Source organism: Cupressus sempervirens, chromosome 7 (assembly GCF_028749045.1).
Source record: "Cupressus sempervirens isolate cs-2001-9-10 chromosome 7, ASM2874904v1, whole genome shotgun sequence".
In the NCBI taxonomy this organism is placed as follows: domain Eukaryota; kingdom Viridiplantae; phylum Streptophyta; class Pinopsida; order Cupressales; family Cupressaceae; genus Cupressus; species Cupressus sempervirens.
Window position 1 is genome coordinate 147,306,140 of NC_143124.1, and position 14,485 is coordinate 147,320,624.

A 14,485-nucleotide genomic window follows, 5' to 3' on the forward strand; every position below is an offset into this window, starting at 1 on the left:
GAGGTAGTTGGATAAAGGAGAGATAAGTAGTGTTGAAGTAGAAAATTTTGCTGAACATTTGAAGAACATCCATGAGGAGGTGAGGAAGCATATCATAAAGATGAATACATAGTATAAGGCTAAGGCATATGTGAAAAAGAGGTATAAGGAATTTTAGGTTAGAGATGAAGTCATGGTTCATTTGAGAAATGATTATTTTCTAGTGGGTACATATAATAAGATGAAGATGAAGAAGTTTGGACCATGCAAGATAGTGAAAAGGCACAATCCTAGAAATGCATATGAAGTAGAGTTGCCTGCTCAATTTAATATTTCACAAGTATTTAACATTTCAAATTTGATAGAGTATTATGAAGGAGGTAATGGAGATGAAGTTGTAGAAGCATAGTGGAGTATTCTAGTAGCTAGTTCGACTAAAAAGGAGATTGAGGAGATACTAGATAGTTGTGTTGGTAAAAGTATCAAGAAGATAACTTATGAGGAATGCCTAGTCAAATGAAAAGGGAGGCCAGTAGAGGATTCGTCATGGCTAACAAGAGAGAAGGTTAACCATCTTGGTTTTCCTTTGAACACCTGAGATGTGATGGAGTCACTTCTCAAATTACCCCCAATGTCTGATGTAGGAGCATCCTGGGTGTAAGAGCAATCTTGCATCACCTAAAAATATTTTCTTTTCAACCTTTTGTATTTTGATAATGACTAGTAGACGGGGTGGTTAATATTTTTGAGAGCTTGCTATTTTTAGTAAGTTTGTCATACGAGCTCGAAATGTTCTCATTTTGTACATGAAGGTTCATTTTAGAGTTATATGCCTACCATAAAAATCTCATTACTCCAACATAAGTATTAGAAAAGTTATTACAGATTTTCAGTAGAAAAATTTGCAGAAAAATCTTCAGACTCACCGTTGGAGGCCTTGGAGTGCCTGGATGAGGTTCAAAAACTTGATAGAAGGGCATTTGCACAATTTTAACTCTGTAGATCAGAAGCTAATATTTCTAAAAAGTGGTTATAATAGTGAATCAGAGAAATGGTTCGAGAGTTATGACTTTTGGAAGCTGGGCTACCCAAAATATCTAAAATAATTGTCAAAGATGTATTTGTTTGACTCTATATTGATTATTAGGGTTTTTTTGCTCTACGTATTAAGTTTCGTTGTCTAGAACCTTCTTAGGTGGCATAAAATTACTTATTTAATAAAGACCCGAACATTGTCTAGGACGGATGTGGGTGATAGTTCATAGCTTGTCTTGCAAATTATCGTAAAAGATGCCCATGTGGGTTAGCATATTGTACTTGTGAATTCTATAATTCCGCATTTGCGGCACAAATAAGAAGTCCATATTTTGTTCTTGCATTTTTTGTTGTTTGTTTGTTTTCTATTATGGTTTATTGTATTAAGGGGAGCACCCTTCATCAAAACTTCTAGGAGACTATGTCATTTAAAGGAAAATTATATATATAGAAATTAAGTATAATGTTATTTTAAATCCTATTATTGAAAATAAAGAGAGATGTTATAATTAATTATTATGTTGTTAGTAATAAACATGAGTTAAATTGCTAACAATCAAATTAACTTTCTTATTTGTATTTATATATGCACCATAAGAGCTATGTGCCTTGACCTTTTCCATTGAGAATATTCTTGCAAGAAAAGGAGGATTGATTACAAATTCAGAGGGATTCTAACACTTCTTCAAAGGTAAAGGAGCTTAGAAGATTGATAATCAGAGGGAGTTTAATACATTCATCTGAAGAGGCAAATAGAGGATATGTTTTAGTTGATCTTTGAAGATCTCGCTCATATCAAATTCAAAGGGTGTATGACACTTTATCAAAGGCAACTTTGGTTGAGGAGCTCAAACAATTGATTTTTAGGAGTTTTGAAAGTCCTTGTGTGTGACTATATGACCTTAATGGGTCTACCCCTTGTGTACATCATGATTAAATGATGACTTCCAAATGATCATCAAATGTAATTGTAGAAGTTATTGAAAGGCGATGATCTCACAATAACTTAATTTTATGTTATGATGGATATCTTATGATGTCTATGCATATCATGATTGATTATACTTTGCATGGTAGATGCTTATATAATAAGAATTATGAAAATGTGTGTGCACATTTCTTATAAATATTTTTTGAGTACATGGTGCATGTTATGCAAATAGATGTTTAGGAGGGCCATTACTCATAGTATTGGTGAATATCTTGCATCTCAACATTGTGGAAGGTCATTACTCAAAGAATGTTTGGTGAATATCATGTGTTGATATTCTAGGAGACCAATACTCATGATATGAGATGTGATATCAAACCTTATATGGGTACTTGGTGAATATCATGTGTTGATATTGTGGAAGACTAATACTCATGATATCAAATGTGATATCTAAATGTTTTTTTATCGCTAAGAGGCCAAATCCAAGGTTAAATATTATTATTTTTTGTAATTAATTATTTCAATTATTAGCTAAGCTTGAGTATATTTGAACCCAAGACCTCCTAATTAAGATGGTCACAATTTACCATTGTGTTGTAGGCTCTTCTAAATGTTACTTAGAGTATTTGTTGAATATCATGTGTTGATATACAAGAATACCAATATCAGAGATTTTTTTAGAGGTGAATCTTCGCCAATTGGTGATTCTATCTCCTTGATTGATTTCCATTTGGTGAATAAAACAATTATAGTTGGTCAATTACATCACTAAAATTTTACATAATTTGGGTCCAAATTCCAGGCTAGATGCCCATTAGTTTACACTTAATTGGTCCAAAATCCTAGTCAAATTTTCAATAAAATATAACTTTAGGGTAAGTTTATTTTAAAATATTCGCCAACTAGCCCCATTTAGCCAACTATTTTATATTTTTGGCTTATATAGGAAGCATCATTTTGCCTACTTTTTACATTCGTGCTTGCAAATCCTATGCAATTTTCCAACATAGTTTGGTATATACACATTCATATGATACTTTTATTTTACATAATTTTCTCTTTTTTGATTTGGAATTTCTTATTGCTACTAAAGTTTCAGAGTGCTAAGTGCATTTCCCAGTGACCAGTCATGACTTGTGGTTTTCTTGAAAGGTAAGTGATTTTTAATTTATTTTTTATGGAGTTACTTTTTATTGTCCACTATGAGTGGGTAGTAGATACCCTTTGGATACCTCATTGCTCACTGCTCAGATAGGATTGTAAATTTTATTGGGTAGTACTGTAGTAGGTATACCCTTTTTATGTGAATGAATCATATTATTGTTATTATATGTAGTCTAAGTAGTCTACTTTCATAGTCTTTTGTTCAACAAATTGATATATTTTTTTGTAGGCTTTATTGGTTTGGAATGTCAAACAAGAGGGGTTCTGGTAGGATTCCCAAAAGCCAAGAGAGGCCACCAAAACATATAACCTTATCAACATATTTTGGTGGTGGAAATAATATCAACCTACAAGATTCACAACTATAGCTCTAGTGCATATTGAAGAAGGGGATTCATCACAAGTTGGAGAGAATTTTGAATAAGTTCAAGTTAATGAACCTAATATCTCAATTGACAATGAACTTGAAGATGATTTTGAGATAGTTAGCTTGAGTAGGGAGTCACAAAATGATATTATAGACTTTGGTGAGAAAAGAAAAGGTAATGCCAAAGATGATATTATAGACTTGGGCAAGAAAACCAAAAGTGATGCCATAAATGATGTTCATGCACATAAGGGGAAAAGAAAACTAGAATTAAACAAATCAATTTTTTTGGAATTTGTCCAAAAGGAAATTTCAATTAGAATGAGTTGAAAAGTTTTGGTTCATTAAACTAGTGCCCAATCCAATTGATGGTGAGCCTCCTATAGAATGCATAGTAATATTTTCACAGAGATATCTAAAAAGGAAAGAGGTTACAACTTAAACTTGATACCATAGAAAAGCATGTCAGTAAAGTTTACAAAAAGGAAACTATAGATGGAGTTGAAAAATCCATGCTAACTTGGAAAATGAAGGAAAATTGTTGGTATATTAGGAATGCCAAATTATAAGAGTTTTATGAAGCAATTATGGGAGAAGCATCTTGTAGTAAAAGGCTCTATTGAAGCTTTCCTTGGAAAAACAATATACGTGAAAAATATGGAAAAAATTGTTAAGTGTCACCTTTTATATTTTGAGTAGAGAGTGTCCTATGACAACTACCCTTCAATGAGCAGTTTATTGCACTTTTTGACAATTTGAAACTATCCAAACAATCACTGGTTAGTAAATAGTGGATGAGAATGGGATAATTGTCTTGCACATGAACTGAAAAAAAAGATATGAAGAAAAACATAAAATAGTCACATTTCATTGCATTGCCTCTAGATGAAGTTACAACAATTGATAATACTTCCTAGGTGTGCATGCATGTTTATACTATAAACGATCTTTTTTGTCAACCTTTTCTACTATTTGTTGCTAAATTGAATTATAGTGTGACAATGAGAATTTTATATAATTCATTAAAGAGTACTTTAATTTATTGTGGAGGTATGGATAACATGGAGATTATCAAAAAGTTAGTGTGTGTTAGAGCAGATGGAGCTTCAGTTATGCAAGGTCATAAAGGTAAAAAGATCGAGAATGATTTGACACCCTATGATATTCCCATTCATTGCATGTCACATGAATAAATCTAGCTTTTGGAATTGTCAATAATTTTGGTTGTGTTTGTAAAGTAGAATCTTTAATCAAAGATACTTACTAATACTTTTGTCAAATTCTAAAACAAGTCCAAGAATTTTAACACTTTTCTCAAGGACTTATTGATGGGAGGAAACTTCTTAAAGATAATGATACTAGATGGATCTCTTTAGATAGACCAACACATCGAGTATTCTCTCAATATCCATCATTTCTTGGATTAATCTACTCTATGCGAGACAAATTTCCTCAGCTCTATTCAAGTTTACCTAATGTTAGGATACTCTTAACTTTAGCAATTATTCTCCCCATACTATAGGAAACGATAAATATTATGAAAAAGGTTCAACATAGAGCTATGTACATCGCATAATATAACATCTTGCATAAAATGACATGTGCTAATGTGGATACTCTGCATCGATTACAACCATTAGATGAATTAAAGTTTGCAAAGTGGATAAAAATCATAGATTTGAACAATCCTGAGAATTTTTTATATATTGGTGCAAACAATGAGGTATGTGCCACGATACATGGAGTTGACATACTAATGCAATACTATGCTTGCATTGACCCAGAGTCTAACCCTAATGAATCATGAAGCAAACCAGAGAAGACACTTTCACATGTTAAAAGTGAAGACTTGAAGAAGATCACAGACTCTTCTTGAGTTTGTCAAGCAAGTTTTCTACATTCTTTCCTCACAAATTAGATACAAATTCTCTCCACAAGAACTTTTTGATGAAATGTCTATTATTTTTCCTCAATATTAGTCTTTGAATAGTTCAAATGATTTTTGAAGAAGGATGATGACTTTGATTAATTATTTTTGCAAAAGTAAAGAAATCAATCGAGTAACTATGAATAGAATTTTAGATGAATCTTAATTGAGAGATCGATCATATTGTTTTGCAAACATAATGAGGGAACACCATGATCTCATGGAGAATCCAAATGAAGAGGGAGCAGTAAAAAAGTTTTGGAAAAACCTTGGTTGGAGAAATTATTTGAGAGAGTCAATACCAGAATATTTCAAACTTATTGATTATGTTTGATAGTGATATTTGGTTCAGTGGAGGATGAGAGAGTTTTCAGTACTTTGGGTTTCTTGAAGTCAAAGAAAAAAAATAGATTAGATAGAAATTTGGACAATTGTTTGAGGCTCTATAATTCTAGGTATGAAGTAGATAATTTCCCTTATGATAGGGCTTTGAGTATTTGGAGAAACAAATGTCAAAGAAGAGGGTTGGCCAAGATTTCAAACCCAAGTGGTAGTGATAGTATTACAAATAATGTCACTGATAGTGTTTCTTGTCCTGATATCGGAAGCAATGACAATGAAGTTGACTTTGGCATGTATATTGATAGTGAAATTGAAGAAAATGCAATGAACAATCAAATGTTATATGAAGTAGATGGTAAGAATTCTAATGATAGTGATGTTGAGTCGAAGTGACAACTATGGTAGCTTTTTTGTGAGTCAAGTAGTAGGCTAGTAGCTCTAGTCTTAGCAATTTCAATTCAAATTAATTTATGTGCTCTGGTCTTACCAATGTCTAAGTTATTCATCTCTAAAGACTAAGACTTTGTCTACTAATTAATTTTTTTTATAGAAGTCAATTTATACCCTTATTTGTGTTGTTGTAGATGTTTAAAATTATTTTTAACATGTTGAGATTTTCATTGATTGTAGTTTCTTAAGGAAATTGTAACATAATGCATTTAACATAATAAAATTTCTTTGAAAAAATTGTTTAATTTATCAATGTGAAACATAATACATAATACATAATACATAATACATAATACTTCATGCATTTAACAAACACAATTATTCAAGTTACATTGCAAAACTTCACGATTTCGATCTTGAGGTCACCAACAACATGGTGAATTTGTGGAAAGATGACAAGGTGAAGGTGAATGGTGTCACATTTTTTATCACAAAGGAGGTTGTCGCTACAGTTACTGAGATTCCAATGGAGGGTTTCAAGTTTTACAAGGATAAAAAAACTCTCAACCAATGCAGTGAGGGATTTTGTAAAGAGCACCGAAGAAATGAATGAACTGATTAAAAGTGAGACATTTTATGTGACAGAATCCATCAAGAAGCTTTGGAGGTATGTTTTGCACATTATCATTGAATACATTACTCTAGACCCTAGGTTTGATCAAGTAAGAACTCATCATTTCATTCTTCTTAATCATTTTTGCCATGATAGTAAAATTTCTTTCCCTTACTATTTATTTAACTCCATGAGTAAGGCTATCATTAGCTTTAAGAAGAAACCAACTATCAACCCTACTTTGCATGAGAGATTATTGCTGCTTATACATGAGTAGTTCAAAGCTCAGATGGTTAGCAACAATCCCTCACTGGATGCAGATGATGACAATGGTAGATCCAACTACTCTTCTGATTTTGATGATATTTAGAGCATAAGCTCAGTAGAGGAGTGGAATGTTTCTTTTGGAAAGAAAATTAAGGGTCATGTTAAGAAGCCATCCTCTAATATAACCTCAAGAAGAAAGAGCCCAAGGGACCACAACCAAACCTCTAGTAAAGATGATATGGATTATAATGAGGATGACGAGGACATGGCTTTTGATGATGAGGGCAAGGAGATAGAAGAGGAGATCAAAGAGGAACATGCTGGGAAGAAATGAAAGAGGGATGATGTGGAGGATGAGAGGATTTTGAATCAAGGGCCAAATGTTATGATTCTCCCTCTTTCCCCTATTCATCCTCATCCTCATTCTCATCCTAAGGAGAAGGAAAAGGGGAAAGTGCTTGTCAAAATTAGGAGAAAAGCTTGGAGGAATTTCAATATTAGGATTGTGATGATGGGAACTTTTAGAGAAGCAATGAATCCTCAGATTCTGGTGGAAAACCAGGAATAGCCTCGGCTTGAAGAGCTCATAGACCCTGCTATTTTGGCCATCATTGATAATGCTAGGGAGATGGGTATGAATCTTTTAAACAATGCTCATAATAGCATGATTGATAATTTTAGATCAATCAAATGGCTATACCATGAGCTAGAAGAGGTCAGAGAGAAGGTTTTTCAGTTGGAGGGCAATAAGAACAAGATAGAAATGAGAATCAGAAGGATCAGGATGATATAGTCAGTCTGGCTAAGAGGAGAATTAAGAATCTCAAAAACTACAATCATAATTTGGCTAGTTAGATGATCTCTCTCCTCAATTTGATCAATGAAAATATTCTCTCCTTAACTGGTGCGTTGAATGATAGAGGTCTACTATTAGGTGAGGATGGAAAGGACAAAGGTAGAGCTAGGTCTGATAAAGATATGGCCACTAATATCACCTTTACCAATTTGAACTAGGAAACTAAGAAAGTCTAGTAGTAGATGGCCAAGGAGCACCAAAAAATTTATGAGGTTGCCTAGACCATGTAGGACCTTGAGAAGAAGAATGAAGAGTAGCCCTCTTGTTCTATCTTTTTGCGTTTTTTCTATTTCACTTTTGGCTTTTGGTTTTGGCTTTTGCTAAGTTATGTTAAAGATAGTTTGTTTTTCTGGCCTTTTTGTTGGCCTCTATTATTGGCTGGGCCTTGTGCTTATTATCAGCTGTTAGACTTGTTTTATTCTGGCTGGGCTTCTTTTGCTTATTTTCAGCCATGCTTATGTAACTACTTTTGGTTTTCAAGGTCCTTGTAAAACTTTTTTATCTTATAAAAAAAAAACACAATACATTTAACAGTATTGTCTCTATGTAGAAATATTAGACAATAGAATTAGACAAATTAAGAGCTGAGAGAAGTAGAATATTAAAACCCTTTGCGAATGACCTTGCATTCTCTTTTACAAATACAAGTGAGCAACAATAGCTACAAGTCATTTTGTAATTTTATATCATTACTACTACATTATGTATCTATAATCACACTACCAATTGTACAATTTTTTCAAGTAGGACTAGGGGAAAAAATTCCAACTGCTCTAGGTAGTAGGTTGTCCAACTATCCAAATTCTTGATTCTTGTAACAATTAACAAAGTTGAAGTTATATTCAAAATTATAAAGATCAACAAGTAACAGAACATTTATATTACTATCACTTACTAATTAGTTAATATTATGATTAAGTAGATGACCCAAGGATGTTTTCAAGGGTGCTCCATTCAACATCGTTTGGAAGCTCTATTTTATTTAGGTTGTACATAAATAATTTCAACCTCATCAACAATGAATACTTCGAAGAGATATTTTTATATGAACTAAGAAATTTATCTATAGTTGCATTCAATGTGGACATTAGCTTGATGCAACTTGCAATTCTTTCTCAAGTGAATTCCTCAGACAAGTTTCCTAAATAAGAGTTCATGATGTTTTGGAAGTATTTCATGTAATCTTCTCTTCCAAGGAATTTTCCTTTTGAATTAGCTAGATTTGGTAATCTAGCATTTAGCAAGTGGAGTATGTTGTGATAAATCTTCATCAAGTCTATGGAGTTAATATCTTTGTCTACTTCCATTAATTTCTCATAATTTTGCATGACAACTAAGGCCATTACATAGGCATCACAACAATTATTTATTCAATTGCTTGATAAAATTCTCTGTCACTGGGTCTCTATACTTTATTTAAAATTTATTTCACAATATTTTCAAAGGAACTGAGGAGGATTCTTTTTTTATCCTCAACAATTTTTTAACATTTTCAAAGATAGCTCTAATATTGCTATTTAAATCAAGCCATTCAAACAAGCTATCAATGTTCTGCATTAATTTGTCCCAATTTTCTTGTTTGATATGCTTGACCATATTTCTTAATTTGTGATTGACATGATGTTCTTTGGAAGATGTGGTTATATTTTTTGCAGTTGCATTCTCCATTTTTTTTTCATTTCAGACATCTCCATTTCACTATTATCTCTTATTTCCTCTACTTTCCCTTTCCAATTAGTTTATATTTTTCTCTCATCCTCCAATTGCTTCTTCAAATATTGAATCATAGCAGTCACCTATTTTTTCTTCTCATCCTCCAATTCCTTTTTCAAATCTTGCATTGTCTTAGTAGTAGTCACCTTTTTTTTCTTCTCATCCTCCAATTCCTTTTTCAAATCATGGTTTGTCTTTGTAGTAGTCCTCTTTTTTCTTCACATTTTGCAATTCCTTCTTCAAATCATGGATTGTGTTTGTATTAGACTCCTCTTTCTTAGCATTCTCCAATTCCTTTTTCAAACCAAGGATTGACTTTGTAGTAGACTCCTCTTCTTTCTTCGCATTCTCCAATTCCTTCTTCAAATCATAGATTGTGTTTGCACTAGATTCCTCTGTCTTCACATTCTCCAATTTCTTATTTGAATCAATGATTGTCTTTGAATTAGACTCCTCTTTTTTCTTTATATTCTCCAATTCCTTCTTAAAATTACGGATTGTGTTTGCAATCGACTCCTCTTTTTTCTTCTCATTTTCTATTTCCTTCCTCAAATTGTGGATTGTCCTTTTAATAGACTCCTCTTTTTTATTTTCATTCTCCAATCCCTTTTTCAAATTACTGATTCTATTTTTGGTACAATACTCTCTCTTTTCATTCTCCAATTTAATCTTCAAATTGTTATTTTCCTTGATAGTAGAGTCTAAGTGACTTTTCAATTCATTGTTTACCTATGCACTATCCTCTATAGACTTGAACAACCATATAGTAGAGGCTTTTATATTCTCAAACTTTTTTTGCACTCATCCAATTCTTTAGTCAATTTTTTTAGTTGTTCATCCATCTTTTCTTTTTGCACAATTTCCTCTATAGAAGACGAATTCTTTATCCTATTTTGCAATTCTTTGAACCTATTGTCTACTGTTGTCTCCTTTGCCTTCACATTATCTAGGTCTTCTAGTAAGTTTTCTATTTGTTTCACAAGCCTTTTATTTTCCCTCTCGACTTTTAGAAGTGTAGAGTAGATCACTTTGTTGGTCTCTTTTGATATATCAATTTTGTCAGTTTTTTTCACTTTCAAGAAATCCATTTGGAGATTGGTAACTTATACATCATTAGGATTTATTGGACTTTCTAGTGGATTATTATCTCTAGCCAGGGGCATAACATCCATGAAGTTCATCATTTCTATGTTTGAGTCATATGTAGCAACCTGTTAGTATTAGATATATGATTTTCAACAATTGCATCACTTTTCAACGTCTTCATAATTTGCTTATTTCTTTTGTTTATTTGATCAAATTTTGTTGCAAAGTGATTTGAACCAAAATCTAGGTTTGTTGACACAATTGAGTGTTTGAAAGGTGAATTATCACTTGTATTGATGTATTCTTGTCCAAGTCCAATTACTCCACCTAAAATTGTATTTTAAGGATTACCAACAACTTGAAGATGATCCATTTAAAATCTTAGTGGTTTAGCAGTATTTTTCAGGGTTTCATCCAGAAGCTACTGGTGCATGCATTGTTGAAGTAACCACTAACATTATTGTCATTGTAATTGTCATAACTTTTTATTTTTTGCACTAGGTTCACCTATACTAGTATCACTAGAATTAGGATCAACTTCAATTGGATTTGAAGATTTAACAAATATTGTATTGGGATGACCTTTAGAAGTAAAACATTTTTTTCCCTTTCTAGATGAATCATCTTCAATCTCATCAAAGAGACCAATGACTAGTTGACTTCCACTTTTTAGTGGATCTTGTAGTACAATTGTATTCCAAATCCTTTCACCACTTGAAGCAAGGGGCCCTATAATCACATAACCCATGTTTTGTATCATAGTTTCCCCTTTAGTATATGTTTGTTTAATAGAATCAATCATTTGAAGTTTACCAACATCTCTTCGAGTCTCCATTGACTTGAGATCTTGAGTACCCTAAATGTCTTCATTAGAGTTAGAGTCATTTTGTCTTTGACTACCACTGTCAATGCCATATTAATATACTACAGATGGGTTCTCTTTATTCCAATAATCGCTAAAAAGTTCATTCTCCTCAATTTCCCTAAAAGGTGTTGAGGTCTCTGGCTCACTTTGATATTTCCTTATTTCGCAAAAATCAATCATTTTGGTTTGACACCAATATTAAGATCTACATGCCTCTTTAATTTCTTTCAATATAGATTTGTTATAAGGTTCAACAACTTTCTTTTAGAAATTGAAGTATGTTATAGGCTTTTGATTTGTGTGACCTTGATATGTGTAATGTCATAATATGGGATGATAATTCTTGCAATGAAATATTATTCTTTGTTGCATGTTTCTCCATCTCTTTTTCAACCTCATCCCACAAATCCATGTTTTTAAACTTTTCTACCAATGAAACCTCCTAATGTTGATATTTTCTTGCAAAGTTCCTATGGGCAATACATCTTTCTTTTATTATGTTGAGTGGATCATAATTCTAGTGACTAACAAGATCAAAGCTAAAATTATTCACCAATTCATTTTTGACTTTCAAAATCTTTCTCTCAAATTTGAGCTCTCTAATTGTGAAAGGCAAGTAAGTAAATATGTTTTTCTTTTTTTGTCCAGTGAACAATTCATCTGCGCTCTCCATCTAGCATACATATTCCAATGCAAAAACCCTCTTTGTCACATGCATTTGAAGTTTTCACTGTTCAACTATGGAACCATAAAGCTTTAACGTAATATAGTCTTCCATGAAGAACCAATCACCTAATTGAATTTGACTTCCTAGTTGAATGCAATCTTTACAAGACACATACAACCTAGGCACCAGAGTGCCCATAAGTTTTTGGTAAATAGGTGCCAAAAAGACATTTAAAAAATAGTTGTAGTTATTATTGCTACTAGTCGTCTTCATCTTTTGTGTCCACTCATATACTAGACTTGGAGTCTCTAATTTCTTTTAGGTTTTCTCATCAAACTTGTAGACCTAAATATCAAGCTTGTTGTTCTTTGTCTCAAACATTTGGTGATGCTTTGCCAAAAAAATAGCACAAGTAACTTGTGAACCTAATGATTTGCATGTAGTTGTAATTTGTTCAATCATTAGCAATTATTCTTGCATAGATTCAACAATATGTTGAACATGTAATATATCTTACTTCTACCTTGTTAACTAAGTCACCTTGACAATGGATGTTATAAATAATTTTAAAAAGATTGGCCCAAACTTCCTTGTTATTGTCAAATCTTGGAAAAGTGCTAATAATAAAATTGTATTCTAAACCCATGACACAAAAATGTCATACTAATAAGGAGGCTTATGATCTCTATCTAGTGTAATAGTAACACTAGTATGATCAATAGATGACTTTGAGCTTATTAAACCCTTGATATAGGAATCTTGAAAAAGTGTTTCTAGTTTATCATAAGCCTATGCTAGTTTATCCAACTCAATGCACACATTAAGACCATAAATTTTGAAGCGTTTCTATGATTGGTTAGTATAACCCCATTCTAAAATCTTCAACTTTTGATCTACATGGCTTAACTTGCACAAGCTCCAATCAACCCCATTTTAGAGAATATCTGGGGCATCTAAGGCTTTCAAAAGTGAGCTTGAAGTTTTTATACTAATTTTTCATACCAAAATTTTGCAATAACTTCACAAATATTTATGATATTGCAATGAGCCTCATTTGGCAGGTTGATCTATCCAAGATGAACCCCCACCTCTAAAATGAGGATATTTTGAGCTCGTATGACTGACTTACCATGTAGCAAGTCTCAGAAAACAACACCTATGCATTGAGAAATCCATTATTTAGGAAACAAAAAGGAAATATTTTGGGTGATATAACATTTCTCTTACACCCTGGATGTTCCTGCATTAGAAACCTAGGATAATTTGAGAAGTGACCTCATCACATCTCAGGTAGTCAAAGGAAAACCAAGATGATCAACTCCTCCTTTTCTAGCCATGATGAATCTTCTACTGGTCTCCCTTTCCATTTGACAAGAGACTGTTCATAGATTTTGTTCCTTGTACTTCTACCAATATGACTGTCCAATATCTCCTCAATCTCCTTTGTAGTTGAAGTAGCTATTGGAATACTCTATTGCACTTCTGCAGCTGCACCTTCATCACCTCCTTTATGATACTCTATTAAATCTAAAATGTTAAATACTAGTGAAATATTTAGTTTACTAGAAAACTCTACTTCTTAGTCATTTCCAGGATCATACTTTTTCAGTATCATGCAAGGTCCAAACTTATTCATTTTTAGCTTATTATAAGTACCCACTAGAAAATGATTCTTCCTCAAATGTACTATGACTTCATCTCTCAGTTGAGACACCTTATGCCTCCTTTTCACATTTGCCTTAGCCTTGTATTATGTTTTCATTTTAAAAATGTTCTTGCTCACCTCTTCATGGATGTTCTTCAAATGTTCAACAAAATCTTCAATCTTCTTCAGCACTATTTATCTCTCCTTTATCCATCTACTTCAATTCATAAGCATTTTTGGGACTGCTTCCATATACAATCTAGAATGGTGATTTACCAATACTCCTATTGACATAAATATTGTATGCAAATTTTGCTTATGGTAAAATCAAATCCCAACCTTTTGTCTTATCTCCAACCAAACATCTCCACAAATTTCCCAAACTCCTATACTTTTATTTTTCCATCAGTTTGTGGATGATGTGATGAATTGAACTTCAAATATGTCTTCAACCTTTTCCATAATGTATGCCAAAAATACCAAAAAAATTTGGTATCTTTATATGAAACTATACTCTTTGTTAGACCATGTAGTCTCACCACCTTATGAAAAATCTACCACATGAACATCATGCTTCTTCTTACGAGGAATTAAATGTGTCATCTTAAAAAATTTATCAACCACCACAAATATTG